This window comes from Microtus oregoni, unplaced genomic scaffold (assembly GCF_018167655.1).
Source record: "Microtus oregoni isolate MIOR12 unplaced genomic scaffold, Mior012 000067F_ref0000223, whole genome shotgun sequence".
NCBI classification, from domain to species: Eukaryota; Metazoa; Chordata; class Mammalia; order Rodentia; family Cricetidae; genus Microtus; species Microtus oregoni.
Genome location: NW_024543974.1, coordinates 562,555 through 587,104, shown reverse-complemented (window position 1 = coordinate 587,104; position 24,550 = coordinate 562,555). Strand labels below are relative to the sequence as shown.

Sequence of the window (24,550 nt, the reverse complement as noted above, 5' to 3'; positions counted from 1 at the left end):
TGGTGGGCCCTAGTGACCAGTCACTCGCCAAGGTGGACCTGCTTCACCACCATCCTCTGAGACTGTCCTTCCACTCGAGGGGGATCACACCTAGTTCGTCCTCACTTCCTGAACCTAAGAATCCCTGATTCTGGAAGAGCGGAAAGGAGGGTAGGCAAGGGTCTAACCTAGGCTCTTCCACTTCTATGGTAAGGTTCACCTAGAAATCATGTCTAGGGACTCTGGGCTTGCAGTCACACATGGCTGAAACGGGACCCCACTATCGAGGGTGGGAAAGGCCCAGAGCACCTCTTCTTCTCGGTGTGCCCGCCCGTCTAGCTCTCTGCCCTGGACCAATCTGGAAAATGCCCAAGAGGTACAAAAGGTGCCTCCTGGAAGGTCCCTAGTCCCTCCAGCAGCAGGCAAAACTGCCCTGCCCAGTGCCCTCAGGCCGTGGGGCCCCAGCACAGCTTTCTCAGACTGCTCAATCTGGCCTCTTCCAGTCACATTCAGAAGCGAGGCTCTGGACATCACGGGCTCTCCTGGGGCCCCATACCTCGTCACAAACCTAGGAGGACAGGATTCACGTTGATCCCCACAGACCCTCCTTACCCACGAAGGTGCGTCACACCTAGCTAGGCCCACGGGGCAATGACACATACGTGACTTGAGTGTTGGGGTGGCACACGCGTGTCCCGGAATAGAGCGGATTAAGGCTTGCGAGAACCTGAACACCCACCGCCCCTTTCACCTAGGCCCGCCCTCCACGGATGTCCCGGAGGACATCGGAAGTGCCCAGAGACCTCGGAACGGGCCATGGGGAGGTCCCTAAGTCTTTCCCCAAGCACCCCTGTTTCTGGTCCGCTCTTCTCAGTCCCGCGTCCCTCACAAAGCATTCCTAGACTTTCCTCCGGGAACCTGGGCCATGAGGAGAGGAGATGTGGTGTGGAATTCAGGAGCCAGGCACCAACCACCTCAGGGAAGATCCTGGGTCCTAACACCTGGTCACTCACCTAGAGGAATGGCCTCGGGAGGGCGACCCGAAACCCGGCTTCCCCTCGGCAGTGGTCACAGCCAGTTAGTTCTCACTTCCGGTAAATCGTCGGCCTCTGTGGAAAAGCGTGGGCGCGTGAGCATGCGTGCTCCTGTCCAATGTCTTTAGGCCCGCCCACAACCACGCACAAGCACGTATGCACGCAGGCATGCACACACGTATGCACGCGTCGAGGGGAAATTTCCCTTTAAGGCTCGGGAGGACCTTAAACACCCACACTCGTGTTTTGACTCAGCACAACTGTGGACCTGTGGACCCGGATGAATGTCTCACTGGCCCAGACATCAGAAAGGGCCATGTGGTAGGTCCCTGGTCCTTTGTGAGCACACATATCGTCCCGCCCACTCTTCTCAGTCCCTGCTTCCTATCAGAGCTTTCCACACAGCCCTTCCAGGCCTCCTCCACTCCACTGGGGAATTTGGGCTCAGGACGTCATCTCAGAGACTAACCTGGGTTTCAGTAACTACTCACTCACCCAGAGGGACGCAGCTCTCCACAATCCTCAGACTCCCTTTTAGCTCTTGGTCCTCCGGGTGGGCGAGGGAGGGGCCGGCATCCCAGGTCGGCCTCACTATGGGGAAGTGTTCTACCTCTATAGAAAACCATGTCAGCATATGTGAGCCAGGCTGGCGCTGGTCCGTCTTGAGACCGACCCTGCAATGAAGCATACTTGACTTGGAGCTTTCGGTTGTGCATGCACAAACTGGAAACTCACCTAGGAAGGGCTGAAAGTGCCCGGAACACCTCTGCTCCCTGTTTGCAATGCTCCCACATGTGGAAGTAAGGACCTGTGAGGAATGGCGGGAATGCTCAAAGGGTACTGAACGAGCCATGTGGAAGGCCCCGAGTCTCTGCAGGGGCATACAAGCGGTCCTGCTCATGCGTCGGGGTCCCTAGCACCTTCAGGAAGCTTTCCCAGGCAGCCCTTCTGGGCCTTGTCCACTCCAGGGTGGAAGTGAGGCCCATGATCACCTCGCGGGCCCTGAAGCCTAGTCACCCGCCCTTAGATGGGAGATGTCCCCCTATAGGCCTTGTGGTGTCACCATTTTCACAGGCTTTCATCCATGTCCGTCAGTCCAGCCATTCCCTGGGATGAGTGCCTTTTAGAGGCCCTAAGACCCCAGGCCTTAATGTCCTAATTCTTCAGCTCCTTCCCTCACTCCGCCAGTGTCCCCCAGGCTCCACTTTTATGGGAGCTTTCTAACTACTGTCAACATACAAACAAACGGAAGGAGATTCCTCAAACTGTCCCTGCCACCGCTACTGCTGCCAACAAGATTGGTCGGATCCATGAGGCGGCTGTTTTCAATTCCAGCCTTTTGCTCCCCACCACGGCTTGTGGTATGGTGGTTCGGTACAGGGCGGATCACGCCTCTGGGTCTCTCTTTTTATTAAACTTAAAATCCCTGCGGCTCAAATTTCGTGGCTTTTCCATACACTATATGTCCCGCTGCCATTTTGACTGAGGTCAGGTGAACTTACCATCATCTTAACTGAGGTCAGATGACTTCACCGACATCTTAACTGAGAGCCAGGTAGATGACCAAGTCCTGTCATCTTTACTGAAGTGTTCCCTGTCTGCTCCCCCAGTGCTGACTCTGTTGCTTGTGTGTTTTGTGCAGTGGCACGCCTTAGGTTGGCCGCACCAAGAACATCCACTTTGCCCAATTCCTGTTCCCTCTGTGTGTATGTTCGTACATGTAACTTAGGTGCACCTATGTTTACCGTTAAATGTTATAATTGTCTGTTCATTGCATCTCATTTCAGACTACAGAAACAATAAGTCTTATGTTTTATGCTGGCATGTACTTTTAAGTTTCTTACAAAAACACTTTATATTTGATCCAAACCTCATTTAAAATGTAGTAAGATGTTCTCTACTATTGTCAGTTCTGCCCTTAACCTTCTATTGCAAGCAGTTTTTTTTCTTTCTGTCTTTTTACAAATGTAAATCTTGCCTGGTAAATTAAGAGCCGGTACAGTCAAGCTCAGGCCCGGCTCTCCAGGCAGATTCTATACTGTAGTTCCACCTGATAAACGGCCCACAACTGCTCCGAGATCTGGGAGACATGGCATTTAAATATTTAATTATTAATAAACTTTTCCTCACAAAAAGAGACAGGTTGGCTCCTAGCAGCAGCACTCTACTTCCTTCAAAGAAGACAGAAAGCAAATGGGCACAGAACAACGTCCATCCACACTTTGCTTCGACTGCCAAGCGCTGACCACCGAGAAAAACTGCCTTTCATCTGAACTGAGGATCTCCAGACACGAAAAGAATCTCTGGAATCGACAGCCTAGCTGCTCAGGTCAAGGTAGGCTTGTCTGCCTACAGATTTCGTAGCCCGCAGGATCTTCTGGAGCCTGGCAGGCCCTGCTCTAAACATCAAAAGACAAACGCGACCTTCAGTGACCACGGAGAACCCTGAGGTCTAGGTGCCAAACAAGTAAGTCCTCTGTCGTTTTTTAATCAGTAATTCAAGTAAAATTTCATCCTTCTCAAAGGTCTCTGATGCAGTTTGACAGCTGAGAGGTTTTGTCAGTTTAAAAGGACAACCTCACCAAACAAATTTCAGGTAAATACAAATACAAGACCTGCAGGTTATAAAGGTGTGAGCTTTTATAAACACAAGTTTGAACACAAGTTATCAAATTTCTCTCACACGCTGTCTTCCGTAGTCTTAACACTTTTCATTGTGCAATAATATCTGTCACAGCCATTCTGACATAAATATGCTACTGTTTATACAATGTATATGTCTGAAACTTCTTTTTTCACAAACCCTAAGAATTCTTGTGAGTTCCAGGAAAAAACAGTCAGAAACGCCCCCTTCAATTCCCTGGTCCTAATTTTTTCCCCTAAACTTAACTTTGTTCTCTGTTCTGCCATTACCTTAAACAGGTGTAAGAGGTCTGTGTTTGTGTGGTGTGTGTGTGTGTGTGTGTGTGTATTGTTTGGTGTCTGTGTGAGAGTGTGTCTGAGTGTGTTTGTGTGGTGTGTGTGTATTGTTTGGTGTCTGTGTGAGAGTGTGTCTGTGTATAAGTGTGTTTGTGTGGTGTGTGTGTGGTGTGTGTGTGTGTGAGTGTGTGTGGTGTGTTGATTTAAATGAGATAGCCTCCACCGCCTGGGGATATTGAATACTTCTTTTCTCCTAGATGGCTGCTGTTTGGGTTTGTTTTGGGGTGTGGCACTGCTGCAGGAAATATGTCACTGTGCATGGCTTTGAGGTTTCCAAAGCTTCCTGCCATTTGAAGTGGGTTCTCTCTCCTTTCTGCTTGAGATTCACCGTGTAATTTTTTTTTGTGAGGACGGGGTGGGGGGAATGATGCTGCCACCTGATTTCCTGGAGGTTCCCGGTCCTCCATATTTGTTGCAAAGTGACCTAGAACACTTATTTCCAGCTGGAGAGACAAAGTGCCTGCCTTCCAAATTCTGTCAGGTGAAAAGGTGTCCTTCTCAGACCTGGCCCCTGCCTGATCTTATTATAGTAGAAGGTAGAACGGAGCCTGTCAGCTCTTGTCTTGCCTTGTCCCGGCCCCTTGTCAAAGCCCAGCACCAAGGCCCCTGCACCCTGGAATGGCAGGCAACATCGTCTTCTGTCGTTGTGTGCATGCTTACTCTGTTTCATGCGTGCAGCTGCAGGGGATGGTGGGGGAACTAGGTGACAGAGATGTAAGTGAACAGTCAGGCAGCCTCCTTCCTGATTTCTACCGAGAACTGGCCTCTTACTAGGGGAGAACGTTTTTCCTATGACACTGTGGTTGCCATGACAATGGGGACAAGCCATTCTTTCCTGGTTACAGATATATTAGCGAAAGATACTCACAGAGCGGAGACGTGGGATCACTAGACAGACACACGAGGCACACAGGTAGGTGCCTGCAGCCATCCTGAGTGAATGTGAGCTGGGCCCGTGAGTGTGCCGTGGGTACGTGCTGGCTCTTTCGTGGGACAGGAAAGGTTCTGGCTATTACTGTTTGACGCGAAGCCCCAAGGACTGGTGCTCAGCCAGCCCTGTCTCTTTGTCCTCGGGTGACACCTCACCGCGTTGGTGCCAGCTTTATCCTTTCAGGCTCTGAAAGGATAGCTCGCCAACCTACATAAATGGCTGCCTCGTCGCTGTTTGGCAATGATTGTCACACGTGCTCTTGACAGAATGGCCGTGTTGGTGCGATGGCACCTTACCCGAGAGAGTTGTAGCTTGTGTTGTCTGAGAGAGAGAAGCTGGAAGGCATTTAAGGAGGAGGTAAACATGGATGAGGACTGGCAGTTCCCTTGGAGGATAGAAGCCGAGGTCTCCAGATCTCTTGGCCTGGAGACCTGACACAAGAAGGGAAGAAATGCCTCCAAAAGACAGCCGCCTCTAAAGTGGCCACTAATCGCAGCTAGGCAGACTGAGGCAAAAAAAAAAAAAAAAAAAAAAAAAGTCAGTGCGGTATGAGAGCACCTGAAGAAGGGGCAGCGTCTGTTTCCTCGATGGGTGTTAGTTTGTGCCCGGGTCAGAGTCTTTGCTCTGCTCACAGATGGGTTAAGCATCAGCTGGGCTGTGTTACAGGGTGTGCAGCTGGGGTTTCCCTCTGACCCAGCAGCCCATCATCGGCATCTCTCCCTGTATCTCAGCCCCTGCGTGTGAACAATACGCTCTGTGCCCTTCTCGCACCCTCTCGTCAGACTGGGCCCCGTCTGTTTGTCTCACCACAGGGAGGGGAGCCATCTGGAAGTTCCCATCTGGACAAAACGTGAATGGATGTCGCACACGGAGACCGTGTGCGAGTTCTTGACAGAAGGCCTCGGGCACGGGGCCAAAGCATGTGTTGAGACAGGGATTTCAGGGTTCCATCTTGCACCCTTCTCCGTGCACCTCTGGGGAAGACTTTGCTGCTTTCATCGGAAAGGTAACTGTCGAAGGTAGTGCACTAGAGGTGATGCCTGAATCGATGGAGCCGGATGGCAAAACTGACAATATTTAAGCAGGTTGTAGAAAGACGGAGGGCTTTTCTAAGGCACGGCGCAGTAGGCCTGCACAGATGGAATACACACGCCGGGAAGAGCGTGGCCTGATAATGGGTGCAGACGCTTTTCTCTGTGACTGAGATACAGATGCTGCCTGGATGTCCTGGCATGTGGGCTTGAACACAAACTTGATATTCCCGGGTATGTTTTCTAACTCAGGAAGTGTGTGAGGCTGAGAACATCACGCCTGAGGGAAGCAGAAGCTCCTGCAGGCACCCCTGCCTGGGGTGGAAAGCTTGCATTCTATAACTATAACGCGGGCCTCCGTGATTGCTAAGGGCACCGAGTGAGCGGTGAGCTCTCTCGTGCCCGAGGTGTGGTACCCGCATATGGATGGGGGCATGGTTGCTTGGGCTAGATGGTGCTCAGTCAGCCTTGCTGGTGAGCATGTGCTCGGAAGGTCCAGCAGAGGGCAGCCGGAAGTAACTGAGGTGCCTATGTTTTCCTCTGTGTCCTCAGCAGATAGATACCTGTGGCCGAGGACTCCACGGAGGCTGGATCAGAGCAGGCCAACCCTGTGAGGTCACACAGATTTCTCGGAGGAAGAACCACTGCGGGTGATCCCTAAATTGGGCCCCAGATTGCACAGTCCACATTTACTATTGCATCACCCAGCAGGTGTGGCCTGGGCCAGACCTAGACTCCTGCATGTTGAGAGCCACTTTATGCACTGTGAGATCAGATTGGAAGTCGGTAAGACTTGAACGGGAATACGGCAGAGGGGACACTGTACATTTGAGCAGTGAATAGGGATCTGGTGCTAGAATTACCGACGGGTGTTTATGGATACAGAGGGTGGGAAGGGGAGGGCTGAGGGACTGAAGCGAATATCATTTGCCTCCCATATTTCTGTCCGGTCGGGAATTCCCATGGGTAAGGCAAGGCCTGGAGTCCCTAAGGGAGAGGTCGGGGTGCCCGCACTCACCGAAGGGGTCGTGGGCTAACAGGAGTCCCCAAAATGACCAGGGTCCTCAGGGAACTGCCTCAGGACCCCCTGGTCCACAGTGCTCTGCAGCGCTGTGCCTGGTGCTGGCCCGGTAATGAGAGAAGCCCCGCGGACCCAAGGCAAGAGCAGTCAGGAAAGGAGTAGACCCCTGACACACACCCACTCACAGTAAGCAGAAAGGGACGAGACTCCACTGAGAAGCACGGGGGAGGCCCTGTGTGGAGAGGCAGAGAATGGAGGGACATGGACGGGAGAGCTACGCTACAGATGAGATTGGACACCACTTAAGATTCAAAGCATGCCTTCTGGACTTAGGGATGGGCAAGTGACCATCCAGGGCATCAAACAGCTGCTTTGATTTCCTGTCTGTCTAAGACGACCCTGTGGATTAACATTATGGCACAGAGGTTGTGGGCAAGAGAGTTCTGTGGCCTGGGATCTGATGGTAGAACAGTGCCCATCGCCAGCAGATATGGGTGTGCAGGGCCCATGGACTTGAGGCAGCAGCAGGAGAGTGGGCAATACCAATGGCGACACTTACCCTGTTGCTCTCATCTGACACTACTGAGTCTGCCAATTAGAAAGCATTTCTCCACGGTGAAGTGCTTTCCTTGGGGGGGCTCTCCTTTGTGCCACGCGTGCACTTGATCCCATAGCGAGGTCGGTCCAGCACGGAGTTGGGAGCAAGAGGTCAGAACCAAACTATGAGGGGGCGGGGGAAGTGGAGGGAGGCCAGAAGCTATGACAGTGACAGCAACCATCCTTACCTGCCATGTTATGCAAATCGCCATGAAGATTTCCGCACACACACGCACACACACGCACACACACGCACACACACACACACACACACACACACACACACCCCGTTCCTCAACCTGGTATCATACTGGTGCAGAAGGCAAGGTGCACTAGGTGTGCACAGGCTTCCTGGGGTGGGGCACAGGGGGGGTTAGCTCCCTAGGAAAGAAAGCAATGAGGCTCCCCCCACCCGGACGGAATCCCGGGGAGCCCCCAAGGCATTGGATGGGCAGGAAAATACACAAGCCAAGTAAAGACACTCACCTCTCCGGGAGGAAGTTCACCACCCTAGCCTCAGGGTGGGTGACCGTGTGTCACACATCTGCTCTGGATCCTTCCATATCTTCTCAGGCACACACCCTCATCCCTGTGGAACGACAGACTTTGGGCACCCCCTTGCTTTCTCTCTCCTCACCTCACTGAGCTGTTGCTTCAGTATCCACTAAAGGCTAATTCCGTCCTAACGCAGCTCTGCTTCCCTCTCCCACACTTACAGGGCAGGCCCACATCACCCTGAGAGAGGCCCTCAGGTTGAGCTTGTCTACCAGATTCTGGAGGGAGGACAGCACCGCAGGCAGGGGAGCCAGGCCAGACAGAGACGACCAGCAGGGAGCAGTGCCCACCACAACGCAGGGGGTCACCCTGCCCTGATCAGAACAGCCCCAGGGTTCCATCGCCATGGACTCTGCAGAGTATGTGCTCTGTGGCTGGAAGGGCCAGCTGTGGCCTGCAAGGGTGTTGACCAGACCCAGGACCTCGGCCCATAGTAAGAGGAGAGGGGCCTCTTTCCTGGAGGTCCAAATTCTCTCTGTTGGTGAGAAGACCAGAGTGAGGAGCACAGAGGCGAGGCCCCTAACCAAGTCTGAAATCGTAACCATCGCCTCCTTGGCCGGAAAGGAGTCACAGGGCAGTGGCCCGCCAGGGCAGACCAGGGCATACAGAAGAGCCCTCAGGGTGGCCCTGGATGTTCTGGGCGAGGGAACCCGCTTGTATCAAGGAGAAAGGGCAGGTGGCCGAAGAACCAGCACAGTGGCTCCCAAGGTTCCGAAAGAGGAGACCAGCTCCAGCCCACGCCAGCGCCAGCACCCCCAAGGGCGCAACCAGAGAGGCCAAGGGCTCTCCCACAGGAGTCCTGGGAAGCGAGGCCGCCCAGGACCTGTGTTGATGGGCTCAGGGAATGATCCTGCAGTGCAAGGGGGGGAAGCCCAGGCCCATGCCACTGTAGAGTCCCCTTACTCTGAAATGCAAGGGAACATGTTAAGGGGCACCAGAGCTCGGCCAAGTTCCTGCAAGACGCCAACAGGAAATGCTGGTGATAATCCTGGCAAGAGAAAGTTGAGCACCCGGGCCTCTAGGGAGGGTGCCCGTGCTAACAATGAGCATAGACCTGCCTCTGGGCCACCGAGGAGGCACGCCTCTACCTCGCCCAAAGCTCTCAAGCAGCAAGTAGGGTGTGGTGGCCTAGAGATCCAGGCCATTGGAGCCCAAAGGAAGACCACCCTCCCAGAGAACAAGGAGGATCCCGGTCCGCCGACCCCGAGGCCAGACTCAGAGGGGGCATCGGCAGCCTGCACGCCTCCAGTCCCGAGCCTGCGAAGATCAGTCCGCACTGCTGGCAGGAAAAGGAAGATCCATGTGCTGTGTGCACATTGTGGGCTCTCGGGACTGGAAACTCGAGTGCGCTCGAAGGTGACTAAGGCCAGGGTCAAGAGGAGAGCCCCTGGAGTTCAGGAAGACTGCCAAGCCACCAGTGTGGCTTCTGCCCAGGAGACGAATACCATCGAACGAGGGATGCTGGTCTGGTTCAAATTCCAGGACCATCCTTTCTGGCCGGCGGTGGTCAAGAGTGTCAGCAAGAACGACAAGACGGCCAGGGTGCTGCTGATCGAGGGCAACATGCAGTTTGAGCGCAGGGGTGTCCGCGTCCCTCTCCGCAAGCTGAAGCTCCTGGACTGTGGGGAGAGATTCTCCCTCCTGCGGAGAGCCAGCAAAGTGTACGGCCAGGGCATCAACTGGTGCCTCTCTGTGATCGACCGCTACAGAGAGGACCTCGCCTGTGGCTCCTTCCGGGGCTCCTTTATGGACTACTACACCGCCCGAGCCAGTTACCCGCTGAGGAGAGCCATTCAAGAGGGCGACCTGCGCATTGATTTCCCCAAGGTGAGCTATGCCGACTTGGAAGACTGGGAGGAGGAGACCGCCCCCGGTGGGAAGAGGCCCCGCAAGAAACTCCTGCCTGACCGCATGAGAGCCGCTTGGGACAGAGCCAACCAGAAGCTCGTAGACTTCATCGTGAAGAGAAAGGGGGCCGACCAGCACCTGCTGGACATCGTGAAGGGCAGGAAACCGTCCCGGTGGCTGGACGACCTCTGGAAGTCAAAGAGGGAAGTCTTCTGCATTGAGACCTACCTGGAGGATGAAGACCAGTTGCACCTCGTGGCCAGACATTTGCAAGAAATATCCAAGGAAGCAGACCAGGCCCTGCTCTCGCTGGCAAGAGGAGACCAAGTCCGGCTCACCATGGAGGTTCTTCTTCCAGAGGCAATCATCTGCTCCATCGCTGCCCTGGATGAGCTCAGCTACAAGGAGGCAGAAGAGAAGTACCTGCGTGGCCCACCTGTGCACTATCGTGAAAAAGAGCTCTTTGAGAAGACCATCCTAAAGGCGGCCCGGAAGAGGTCAGCAGCCAGGATTGGGGCTGGCAGGGACCCTCCTGCGCCCACTCCTTAGAAGGGAGCCTCCTCCTTTCTGCCATCACCCCCTGCAGCTCCACCTCCAAAAGAGAACCATCTGGGAGACTGTGGGGCTTGCTATGACCGCTCCTCACTGCATACGTGTTTCTCCACACACAGACCCCACCCCTACCCCCTGACCCCCAAAATAAACGTTCACGAACGTGCTTGACGTTGCAGATTGTCTACATGGATTCGGCAATTCCTGTTAGCTTCAGGCCGGGCCTAGCCCTCTGTGGCCTGTGCCCAAGCGTGAAGAAGTCCCTTGGGGTCTCCTCTCTGGACCGTCACCAGCTATGGGTGGGGTATTAGCTAGCTATGCGCAGACTTGCCCTCTCTGCACGGACCCCATGCACCCAGACAGCACACCAGGTTCCTGATGACACTGTGTCTCTCTATGTGTCTCTGACTCTTCCCCTTACTCCCTGTCCTCTCTAGGGTGCCTTGGATGGGGCAGGTCCCATTGCTTTCTCCATTACCTCCCTCTTGGCTCACTCACGTTGAAGGAGAGGAACGCATGTGTGCTTTGAGGCTGTGCTTTGAAGCCAAAGAAGGGGTTGGAAATGTTGTGACCCTAGGAATAGCCTGATTTCAAAGGACTCCCCCTGTCTTTGTGTGTGTGTGTCTCTTTGCGTGGGTCTCTCTGCGTGTGTCTCTCTCTGTCTCTCCCTCTCTATTTATCTCTCTGTGTGTGAGCACGCTTGCACGCGTGCATGTTTGTGAGTGTGTGTATGTGCTCTCCTTTTGATCCTCCTGTCTCTGTCTCCCTGGTGCTGAGATTAAACATACCTGTCCACATACCTTTTTGTCAAATGAGTACTGGATGATGAAGTCGGGTTTTCACCTCATGCAGAAAGCACTTTCCATTCTCAGCCATCTTCCCCTCCCCGGAGACTTCTTACTGTAAATGAGACATTTGCTATTTGTGGGCTGACTTTTTGCAGAAAACATCAGTATCCCAGCTTTTCTCACATTTCAGAGATCAGAGACTTCTGCTGTTTGCAGGAAAGTAGGGGACCTGTCATCCCTTGGAGTCACTGACATCTGTGATGTACTGATGAGGGGCAGCCCTGCCATACCTCCCTGAAGCTCCTGTTTTCTTGTCTGGAATCACAGTCCATGACATATTTTTGTGACTGTGCACCGAATTGGTGCCTCAGTGGGCTCTCAAGTGCAACCTTACACAAGCCCGGTCTTCTTTCTCAGTCTCTGTTCTTGTCTGAATCTCTGTGAAATGTCCTGTGTCCTCCAGCCTGTGCCTCTAGATTCACAGTACCGTTTGCCTCGTATGGGAGAATGCTCAGCGTTAGTCCTTGCTGCTAATTCCTGGATTTCCTTTCTGCACAATGTGGGCTCTTACCCAGGTTAAGAAGATCACACATAGTGTGCATGCTTGTATTTTCAGTAGTGGGACTGCAAAGATAAGAACCCTGGTGCTTGCTGACCAGCCAGTATGGCTGGATTTGCAAGTACTGAGTTCTATGAGGAGACCCTGTCTAAAAAACGAACATGAAGAATAGATGAGGCAGACACGTCTTGTCAGCTTCTGGATTCCACACTCAGAAGTTCACAACAATGAACATGTACAGAAGATTTTTAAATGGATCCACATTTTCCCTCTGTGTTATGAGCTGTTTCTCTGTAAAAGCCATCAACAGTGTAACTCAATCCTTCTTACCTTTAAGAATGGAAAAATCTCTGGACCTCCCTTCTTCCTGCTTTTGACTCCATCTAGAGGAGGAAATAGCAATTTCAATGTGTTACTTTCTTTTCTAAGAGAAGGTCATGTCTAAGGCCATTGTGTTCTACTTAGCCATGCACATGGCAGTGCAATGCTCAGAGCCTGCATGTCAGAAATATTCTTACCTGCATATTCAGCCTCTCCTCTGACTTTAACTGCCACTGCCCCTGTACGTTAAGTTCTGAGAACAAAACCCTGTCTCCTCGCCTACCATTCATGGGGCTATATGTCCCAGTAATGCCGTTTTCCTTGCCTACACCATCCTCTTCCAGAGGTTGAAGCCCAACGATGGGGACATGTCATTGCTTGACGTCACTGACACCTGACGAGTACTGATGAGAGGCAGCCTTTTTATGCCTCCCAGAAGCTCCTGTTTACTTCTCTTTTCATTTGTGTCCTTGAGTTTTCTTGGGGACATGCGACTGCAGGTTTCTCACTGTAGACTTTGAAGTGCTTGTCTGATCAATTCTCAAGTCATCTCTCCTGCTCCTTTGTCCTGATTCCTTCTGTAATTCTCATTTGTCTGTAGCCTTTGTTGGATTTATAAGTCCTCCTCCCTGTTTGTTTTATGGGAGAATATTGCACATCAGTGCTTTGGGCTAATTGGTGTGTGTGTGTGTGTCTGTTTTCCTATACACTGAGTTGTCACACACATCATACTTTCTTTTTTATCTTTGGAGTATGGAAGTTATAAAGTACATCCTTGAGCAAGGAGCAGAAGAATACATATGATGCCTTCTGGTGTCTGTCTTTTTATCTGTGTTCTCTGTCTCCTGGTACACTCCTTTGCGTGTGTGCGTGCGTGTGTGTGAGCGTACGTGCACATGCAACAGTAGCACTGCAGTGTATAATGCAGATGAAGCACATGAGGAAGAGCAGGAACGGTGGAGGCAGTTGCAGTCAAGAAGTGCAAGATATAATATCACAAACATGAGAATGTACAAAGTGTTATAATAAAGTACATCATTTTATAAACTAAAACAAATAATTGAAAAAACAGAAGTAGGGAGCAATACATGGAAAAAATTTCCCTTGAAAGTGTGGACCAGGCAGCATTGTGCAGTGGTTACTTCCACTAACACAGTTAAAGCAACCTGCCTGCCTATGGGAACCTCCTCACAAAAGGCCAAATTAATTGCCTTTACTAGAGCACTCCAGATAGCCAACGGCCAAAGGGCTAATATTTATACAGACTCTAAATATGCCTTCTTAATAGCCCATGCCCATTCTACACTCTGGAAGGAAAGGGGCTTCCTTACTATCAAGGGCACTCCCTTAGTTAATGGACCCCTTATAGCCAATCCCTTGGAGGCCCTCCAGGTCCTTGTGGAAGTAGCCATAAATTACTGTCAGGGACACCAATCCTCCAAGGACCCAGTGACCTTAGGCAATGCCAAGGCAGACTCAGTAGCCCTGGGGGCTGGCTTCAAGCTCCTTTGATTCCACAGGACATATTTTGTTCTTAACTCCCTCCTATCAACCTTGTTACAAACCAGAACGTAGGGATGAGCTCATAAAAAGGGGGCCACAAAAACAAAGGGTGGCTGGTTCAATTTAAATATCTGTCTCATTCTTCTTCAAGACCATAGTCGATCATTTCAGACATCCACCACACCTTACACATAGGCCCCAAAGCTTTGTTCCATTTCTAGAGCCACTGTTTGACCCCACCCATCTCCAAGATCATATTTCACAGGTTCACCCCTCCTGCCTGACATGTGCCCAGGCCAGTCCACAAGGGGTCTCCATATATGTCAGTCTCTGCATCAGCTTCATGGGCATCAACCAGGCAAAGGTTGACAGGTTGATTTGTCCCATATGCCTACTTATAAAAAAACTTTGTTATCTCTTAACACTTGTAGACACTTTTACAGGGTGGATAGAAATGTTTCCAGCCTCCATGGAAACAGCAGATGTGGTGGCTGAGGTGCTCCTGGACCATATAATTCCTCGGTTTGGCATCCCATGGACCATCGAGACGGACAATGGGCCAGCCTTCACTTCCAGGGTCATGGAGCTCGGGTCAGAAGCTCTCAACATCTCCTGGAAATTCCACACCCCCTACCATCCACAATCCTCGGGAAAGGTGGAGAGGGCCAATGGACTCATCAAACAACAACAAACCAAGCTCTCCATTGAAGTCAGGTCATCTTGGCCCTCATTTCTCCCCAATGCCCTTACCTGCCATTTGAGCTCCTTTATGGCAGGCCCTTTCTTGTTAATCACCACCTCCCAGTCCATACTCTTCCACTGGTGGTGCACCTTCCCTACCTCTCCTTTCTAAGTTCCCTCTTCCTTTCACATGCTGACAGCTGTCTCCCTGCCCCACACCAGTGGACCCAAATGCCCCTAAATATGCCCTGCTCTCCCCAGGGGCAGAGTATTCCTTAAACATCTAGCTCTGATGGAGGAGGGTCATCTGTCTATCTGTTGCTTTCATTGGTTAATTAATAAAGAAACTGCTTGGCCTGATAGGTCAGAACATGGGTGGGTGGAGTAGACAGAACAGAATGCTGGGAAGAAGGGAAGTGAGCCAGACGCCATGGAGCCAGCCGCCAGGTCAGACATGCTGAATCTTTCCCGGTAAGCCACCAGCTCGTGGTGCTACACACATTAATAGAAATGGGTTAATCAAGATGTAAGAATTAGCCTATAAGAGGCTAGAGCTAACTGGCCAGGCAATGTTTAAATGAATACAATTAGTATGTTGTTATTTCGGGTGTAAAGCTAGCTGTGCGGGAGCCGGGTGGGATGAAAAGCAGGCCGGTAGCTCCTTCTACATAGCTCCCAGTTCTCTTGGATGGACAGGACCTCACACGGTAATCCTCACCACCCCCTCAGCTGCCAAGCTTCTGAGACACCCATGCTGGTACCATCTCTCCAGACCCAAGCGGGCACCTATTGTGGATACTTGATCTGTCTAGAAGTTAGGACCTTCCACCCTCTGGTTTTCCAAGATGCCATAATAAAGATCCTATCTGCTCCTTGTCCTGGCACACTCATCGTTGTTGGTACAAACAAGACAGGTAATAACAATATTTTTTCTCCTAGCTACCTGCCTTCTTACCTCCCTCAAGAAACAGCTGCTGGAGGTCTCCAGGAAGGCAGTATACTGGATGCCTCTCCAGCCACATCTCTCTCTGAGTGTGAGCCCACCAACTCCCAACTCTCCCCTCTCCCACATCAACAATGCCCGCAGTAAGTAGCTAAACTTGAACCAGCAGCCCTTTAACCGAAAAGACTGTAATGTTTAGTTGGGGGCTTCACCCCAGCTCCCTGGCATTCATTTTGGAATGTTGAGCAGAAAACTCCATTTCAAGTCACCTCCCCTGGGAGTTGCCTCAATCCAAGTTCCACCTCCAAGACAACCTACCAAACAGTGACCCCTCCCCAGAGATGCTCGAGGCCACTCCCACAAGCTATTTACCCCCCACCCCCAAGGAACACCTGGTCTTCCCTTTTCCCTCTCTGGTGTTTATTCCGGTTCTCTTTTCTCCCTCTCCATGTTTTTCCTGGGTCCACCCAGTAACCCTGGCGTCCATTAAACCTGGTTATTTTTTTTAATTCGATCTGATTTGCTCTAATTTGGATTATTGTGTCGGCAGAGACTCTTATTGTGCTGCTGAAAAACAACAGCTTCTACTTTCCAGGTCGCTTTCAAACTGTGAAATTCCATATTCATCACTGCCCCCACAGAGTAAGCCTCTACAGAGATCAGTGGTATGGTTCTTGTCAAGCATGTAAGAAGGCCTAGGCTCCTGTCCTACCACTATCAAAAGTGTGGGCCATGTGCCTCATGTGCAAATATGTTCCTGGAGTTTCATATTCTGATTCTACATGCTGTGGACTTCTGATTCCTTCTGCAGCTCCTGTTCCTCATAGTTCCGAAAGAAAAGCATACTCCTCACTCACTGTCTAATATGTACCTTGAAGTGCTTTATTGCATCAGCCCAGGACTTGAAAAACAAAAAGGCCTACCCACAATTGTAAGCAGAGGTTGTGCTTACGTTTCCTGACTGCCCCGACCCGAATAATCACACAGAAACTATATTAATTACAACACTGTTTGGCCAATAGCTTATGTGTATTCTTATTTATCTCTTATGTCTTTCTTAAATTAACCCATTTCTGTTATTTTATATTTTACCCCATGGCTAGTGGTTTGTTAGTTGCTTGCTTCTTAGGCAGCTACATGGCCTCTGTCTTCTTTAGCAGCTACATGGTGTCTCTCTGACTCCGCCTACTCTCTCTAGATATCTCTTCCAGTCTGGCTATATTCTGCCCTGTCATAGGCCAAAGCAGCTTTATTCATTAGCCAATAAAAGCAACATATATCAAGGATATCCCACATCACCTCCCCTTTTCGATCTAAACAAAAAAGAAAGTTTTAACTTTAACACAGTAAAATTACATATAACAAGTATCAAGCAAGATTTACAGTGACAATATTTCTTTGTGAATCTAAAGTTTTATATCTAATTTATCTTTTATTATAATTAAGGAAAACTATATTCCTATTTATCTTCAATTCCAGCAAAGACCCCAGGAGGATATAAGTGAACAGGAAGTGCATTGTAAGCAACTTGCAATACTCTAGAGCTGACAGAGAGATCTCGCTGCCTGGACAGTCACCCAAAGTTCTTCTGTACCATTGGGGCATCCATCTTCAGTCTACAGGCCCCTAGTACAGACTTTTCCATGAAGCAAGAAATTTGAATATCTGTTCTGTCTTGTAAAGAGCATCAGTTGGTTTATTCTGTGTCCTGTAGAATGTCTGGCAGACTCTTTCATGAAGCAGAAACCCTGAAGGACTGCCTCACCTTCTTTAGTCAAGTTCAGCAATCATTTTTCTATGGGTCCTGCATGTCCAGTTCATACAGCATCCCATCAAGCAGTCCAGGCAAGAGCAGTTTCTTGCCCAAATGGCTAGCCTTGTCACATTGAAGGCAAATTCCATGATGAGTTCCTTCAATGCCTATCAATGTCTCTGAAGCAATTGGTGCTGACAGAAGCAGACATGTCTCACTAGTGAGAAAAGTCTAAGTTCTTAAAACATTTAAAATGTCATATTCTGTAGTCTTTAAAGTGTTGAAGATTATCTATCTAACTGAATTATATCTCTATATATCTAGAAAACCTGAATAACATGACTACCTGTTTGACTATTATAAAAGGCTAATAATCTGTAATTTTTAATTATACATTACTTTTTTAAATGAGCTGCACAAACACAATACCTTAAATAAGAGCAGAATTACATATATACACTGTAACAAAGTCGACCTTAAATATGTATCAATAGACCAAGGTCCCTACCAATGCAAAGTATTCATCTCTATATCATATCCCCCTTCAAATGAAAACAAACATTTATAAACCATCATTTTGGAAATTTGGGAGTTGTTTTCTCCAAATTGATTCCTGCTGTTTGTTGGGCAAAGTATTTTTAGGGTTTATGGAGACCTTTCAGGGGATCTATGTTCCATCATACTACATTAGCCTGGAAGGAACTTAAGGTTCTTATCTTCTGTGGGAACAAATGTAGAATCTCTTTTCCAAAGTAACATATCCTCAGACTCAAATTTGAGGTCAAAATACCTTTAAAATATATATGTTGCTTTAGCTTAGTAGCCCATACAATGAAATATCTCTCTGTTGTTAGTTTATTCACAGTCAAAAAATTTAAAGAAAACACAATAGTATACATAATTCAGACTCTCTGTGCATTTTCCAACCTCGTGTGGCTTTTTTACTCTTAGTTTTTAATATTTATTTAATTATCTTTTCTTCTTAAATCTATGACTGTCTGTACGTACTATTTATATTATTTTACTATCTATACTCTTTTCCCTCTCTTTCCCAAGCCTGTGTATGTTGTTAAACACGCTGTGGCCCATTCAGAGGTTCACTTTTGTCTGAGTCTGTCTTTATTGCATAGCTATTTTTGACAAGGAGTACCTTTTTAAAAAATGTTAAGTGGGCATGGCTAGGACCAACTCCATGGCTCTGCCCATTGGCTCTGCCCTATACAACATGGTGGAGGTATGTTCACTGCCTCTGCAAGCCATGCTCTCTACCCCAGCTCCAGGGATGCAGCAGGTTTATGTTGCCATTAAGCAATTTGTGGTACTCTGTTCACAAACCCAATTTAAGTGTTCCATAGCTGGACCTCCCAAAAGAGCCAGAGGCATTTGTGCAACCAGCACAAACCAGGAAGCTGGCTATTTTTTTTTTTTTTGATTTTTCGAGACGGGGGTTTCTCTGTAACTTTTTGGTTCCTGTCCTGGCACTAGCTTTTGTAGACCAGGCTGACCACGAACTCACAGAGGTCCACCTGCCTCTGCCTCCCGAGTTCTGGGATTAAAGGCGTGTGCCACCACTGCCCGGCTCTGTTGTGGTTTTTAATAGTAGCCATTCAACCCATCTGGGGAAGTCTCACATTGTGGTTTTGCTTTGCATTTCCTTATTGACTAGTGATGTTGCGTACATTTTCATATACTTGTTGTCTATGGAGTTCTTTTGTCCATTTTTTAATCAAATTATTTGGGAGTTTTTGTTTGCTTGCTTTTTGCTATTGAGTTGTACTAATTCATTGATATTTGAGATATTAACCCCCATGAAGTTTATAATTCACAAATGTTTTCCCCCAATCCAAAGATGGTGATTTTGTTTGTTCGAATATTTCCTTTTGCTATGCATAACATTTATCGTTTGAGGAAATCTTTTATGCTTTTTCTGTCTAAAGTTTTAATGTGATAACTAAAAGTGCTCCAAGAACAAAGTGAGGGTCAAAATTCTTACTTCTACACATAGATGCATAGCTTTCTGAGTGCTATTTGCTGAAAAGACCATACTTTCCCCAGTTTTTTGTGGGTGTGGGGACTGGTTTCTTATATGTTTTCCCCATCCCATTGATACACACCTTGATGCCAATGCCATACTTTTGTTTGTTTGTTTGAGACAGAGTCATTCTATGTAGTCCTGGCTGTCTTGGAATTCACCATGTAGACCAGCTATGCCTTTAACTCAGAGATCTCCTGCCTCTGCCTCCCAACTCTGTGATTAAAAGCGTGTGGTACTCTTTTGATCATTATATCTGTGTAATATATTATGAAATCAGAAAATATAATGCCTCCAATTTTGGTTTTCTGTCTCAGGGGAGGGTTTTGGCTATTTGTGGCTCCATGGAAATTTTTTTTGGTTTTCTTTTTTCTATATTTTAGTAATCAAAAATGGCATTTAAAATCTGTGAGAACGCTTTCCTAACTGAAACACCCATCAGTCATGAACATTGGGTCCAAGGGCCTTGCTTACTGCTCCATAGCTTCACTTGAGCACATAACTGACGTATCCCTAACTCTTGTCATCCTGAAGTGCCTCCCCACTGAAACCAGATAGCCACTGCCCCCATACACATTGTCAGCCTGCTTTTACCAATTCAAGCCCCCCCCTGCCACCCCCACAGCCCTTCATGTTCTTGCCTTGTACATAAATCAATCTTGCTCCAGTCCAGTCCAAGCCAAGAAAAAGCAGGATGCAACTGTAACATCCGTGAAATTTATTGAACAGATACATTTACTGAAGTCATTGAAGGCGGGGGGATGACAGCACAGAACTTCCCCCAGCTGTTAGAGGCCACAGGTCCCACCTTTTCCTACTCTGTGATTCATTAGAAAGGATCTCATCTACTGGCCACACTGAGGCCTGCTTGCCTAAGCTTCTTCCTTCCAAGGGACCCCTGATACACCTCTTTGCAGAATAATGGCATCTGGAAGTGTTCTTTCTTTTGGGGGAACTCTCTAGAAGAATCACCCACTGTAGGGTGATCCTGAATTATTCTGGACACTGGAAAGCACTGAAAGGAACATCTTGCCAAACTGAAGAACTGTTGTCACAAGTAATAACAAAAGTAACAACAAGAGTGGAACATTGAATCTTGGTTCTCCGAGCCCATCCATCCTTAGTCCAGGTCTTCGTGCCCACCCCAGATTGTAATCAGTCACAAGATGAGCATCAGCCAGTTGCTGATTGCCATCACCCATACTGTTTTGCTGGTTCCAAGGGCTTGTCTTGGGATCTCTGTAGAGCACCTTCTCAGGTAAGAACACACACATCTGCAGGGAACAAGCAGCAAGTTGCTGGCCTGTAAGTATATCAAGAAAGCTGTCCAGGAATACACAACACGAGATAGGAGCAGAGCAAATAGGGCCTTGGCTGGCATGGAAGTTCGCAACACAAGCTGGGCTACGGTAGTAGCTAGCAGGGTAAGTCAGGGACTGATATACTTTGCTAGGGTGTGATGGATGGGAGAGCTAGTATTAAAGTGTGTACTCACTGAATACCTGGGCCACTGTGAGTAGAACAGATAAGGATGAGATTCCAAAGGCAGTGTCATAAACCTGCCTGGAGATGCTAACTGGGTAGAAGAGCCAGGCAGTCAGGACCCTTATAAGAGACTATTTCTCCCTAATCTCTCCCAGGCCAGGGGCTATAGCAGATATCTGCAGGCCCGCTCCTTTACTTTGGGGCTGACCCTTCAGCAATACTTCTAGACTGGGACAGGATGGGGTCTTCTGCCTTATGTTCTCCTGCCTAGGCAAGGCTGCCCAGCATGCAGCCGGGCCCTCCTGGGCACTCTCTAAGATTACTGCCCATCTGTGCTGGGGTGGGAGTCCCAGGGGGCTCATAGGGTCCTGTCTGGCTTGGGTCTACAGGGCCGTGGTCTGAGTTATGGCCTTATATCTCCTCCTCAACCTTGTCCTTTGCCTACTCCTCCACCTCATCTTCTGCCTTAGCACTGGCTCTTCCATCAGCCTGGACAGAAGCCAGATTGCCAGCTTCATCCTCCACCTGGACTACCATGTTGCTGGCTAGTCTTGCCTCCCATTCCTCAGATTCCCGTTTGAGGCCCAACAACTCCAGGAAAGTTGGAGATCTCCTGATCATTCTTAGCCTCCTCAGAGCTTCCTCCAGAGGCTCAGTCAGGTTAGCCCTGGTGAGCATCTGCCTCAGGCGCAAATCATCCGTAGAGGTTCTCTCGAGAGCCCCTTTCTAAATGGCTTTCTGCAGCAGAACTTCTAGCCTCAACACAAAGGCAGAGAGCTGCTCATCTGGCTGCTGTTTTGCAGTCAGACACTTGATTCGAATGGTGGCCTGAGACTCATTGTCTCCAAATACTCGACAGAGCCTCTAGGCACTCCTCTGCAGTCTTTGCCGGATTCTCTGCTAACAGCCCCTGTACAAGGTACAAAGCAGTTCCCCGCAAGCCCTCCAGCAACCGTCTCCTCTTCTCCCTTTCTGGGACCCTTTGCCACACCCAAAACATGTCAGTGGTGTGGTCTAGCCAGGCCTCAAAGGATTCCTCCCCAGGGGCTGGCTGAACGCTCCCAGAAAACATACCCAAACGCTGGTACCGCAAGGTATCCACCCAGGGCTGGATTGCCTGACTAACTGACTGGAGCCTGCACACTCTGTCCAGCTCCAGACCTGGGTCTCCAGGTACACTGTCCACTGTCTCCCCCGTTGCTCCAAGAAGTGGAAAACACGATCAAGAAGCTCCTCGCTGGAGCAACTGGGCACAAAGACCACGTTCCAGGGCCCCCCAGTGCCTAGGATTTCCCTTGGGACCAAAGCATAGTTGATTTCCTGGTCGAGCTCAACCAGGGCTGCAGTGGCATTATCCTCCTCATGAAACACTTTGCCAAGCACAGTAAAGTGGCCCATGGGCCACAGGGCAGCCTGCAGGGACCCTTGGAATTCAGCTTCACTGCAGTCCTCCAGGATGCCCAGGATAAGCAAGCCCCTACGAGCGCTGACACCCATCCACCTGCACCAGTCCTGGAGCATCTCCACCGCCATAATCTGAAAATTTAGCAAAGCTCACACTAGGGGCCGGAAACAGTTTCCCCAGAAGCACATCAGGTTGGGATAGGAGCCTAGGCTAGGACTCAGGAAGACCAGCCTAGCTCTCCACAGCCTGGAAACAAAAAACGGAAAGAGGAGGTTAATGTCTTCCCCACCCCAGCCCCTTCTCATCCACTAGCCCTAGAGCAGAGGTTCTCAACCCGTGCTTCGTGACCCTTCAGGGTCAAGCGACCTTTTCAAGGGGATCTCCAAAGACCGCTGGGAAACACAGGTATTTACCTTATGATTTGCAACAGTAGCAAAATTACAGGTATGAAGTAGCCATGGAAATAAGTTTTATGGTTGTGTGAGGGAGTCACCACAACACAAAGAACTGTATTAAAGGGTCGTAGCATTAGGGATATTGAGAACCACTGCCTTACATGATGCTTCTGCATCCCACTCTGTGCCTCAGACACAGGCCTTCCCCAGCACCTCCCTACAGTCCAACCCAGGCAGGCGTGCTGGTTGAGAGGGGGTTTGTCAGGGCCAGTAATACCCTCCCAGAATTTGGTACCTTCTAGGAGCAGAACCCTTTCTCCTTCAATCGCACAGCAAGGATTCCCCGGGCTGTTCTCCAGGTTCTCCCGCCAGCCAGCTCCCTTGCTCTCTCTAGCCTTATAGCTGCGCACTCACGCAGACCAGTGTACATATGCAAGCTTTTTTGTTTTGTTTTATTTATTTATTTATTTATTTATTTATTTATTTAAGATTTCTGCCTCTTCCCCGCCACCGCCTCCCATTTCCCTCCCCTCCCCTGACCAAGTCCCCCTCCCTCATCAGCTCGAAGAGCAATCAGGGTTCCCTGACCTGTGGGAAGTCCAAGGACCACCCACCTCCATCCAGGTCTAGTAAGGTGAGCATCCAAACTGCCAAGGCTCCCCCAAAGCCAGTACGTGCAGTAGGATCAGAAACCCATTGCCATTGTTCTTGAGTTCTCAGTAGTCCTCATTGTCCACTATGTTCAGCAAGTTCGGTTTTATCCCATGCTTTTTCAGACCCAGGCCAGCTGGCCTTAGTGGGTTCCTGATAGAACATCCCCATTGTCTCAGTGTGTGGGTGCACAGCTCGCGGTCCTGAGTTCCTTGCTCGTGCTCTCTCTCCTTCTGCTCCTGATTTGGACCTTGAGATTTCAGTCCTGTGCTCCAATGTGGGTCTCTGTCTCTGTCTCCTTTCATCGCCTGATGAAGGTTAATATTCAGGAGGATGCCTATATTTATGTTTGTCTTTGGATTCACCTTCTTATTTAGCTTCTCTAGGATCGCAAATTATAGGCTCAGTGTCCTTTATTTATGGCTAAAAACCAAATATGAGTGAGTACATCCCATGTTCCTCTTTTTGGGTCTGGCTTACCTCACTCAGGATAGTGTTTTCTATTTCCATCCATTTGCATGCAAAATTCAAGAAGTCCTTGTATTTTACTGCTGAGTAGTACTCTAATATGTATATATTCCATACTTTCTTCATCCATTCTTCCATTGAAGGGCATCTAGGTTGTTTCCAGGTTCTGGCTATTACAAACAATGCTGCTATGAACATAGTTGAGCATATACTTTTGTTGTATGATAGGGCCTCTCTTGGGTATATTCCCAAGAGTGGTTTTCTCTTTCTATTTTTCTGCAGTGCTGGGAATAGAATCCAGGACCTCACAAACGGTGATGCGAGCTTAACGCTGCTCTCTGCAGTGCAGATTTAGCGCGGGGGTGTGGTGACGCCGGAGCATGGATCCTCTACCTCCTAGTCCTCCAGAAGCAGACTAGCCAGGCCATTGGTGCAGGAGGGTCAAGTGACAAGGCTGTCTCAGCCTGGGACCTCAGGTGACATCACCGGTCCAGTCACTGATGACGTCATCGGCTGCTGACCCCCACCACCACCACCACACATCTGTGCCCCTGGCACAGGGGACAGAGTGCTCAGGGGTCTCCACAGAAGGGCACCAAAAATCTGTGTTGCCCCCTCCAGCTCTGTTTCCTGATCAAGGCCAGGGAGCAGGGACTCTGAGGGTTTTTGCCCTGGTGAGTCCCTATCTGGACCTAGTCTAGTGACAGAGCTGGGCAAGCAACACCTATTCTAGGTAGAGTCCCTGGAATAGATAACACATGAGCCCATACACCCCATCCCATCACTCCCCATGAAGCGTGTACCATCTGGGTGATGCCCATCCCAGTGGAAGGGGCTGCAGGCACTTTCACCACTGTGGGCCTGCATGCCTTCCTGCCCTTGGTGCCAGTGGCCAGCTCACAGGAGGGTCCAGCACTGGCGGGCCTTTCCCGCTCTGCATGCTGTATATCCAGCTTCTTGAAAAGCTGCTTTTCAGATTTGAAGCCCAAACCCTTAGACTTGTATCTTACTGGCTGACTTTGGGCCAGTCCCTTCCACT

General features: G+C 49.6%; 1 pseudogene; it reads right to left on the bottom strand.

Moving 5' to 3' along the window:
* Window positions 1–21,033: 21,033 nt before the first annotated feature.
* Window positions 21,034–22,125, bottom strand: LOC121440420 (annotated as a pseudogene).
* Between the last annotated feature and the right edge of the window lie 2,425 nt (window positions 22,126–24,550).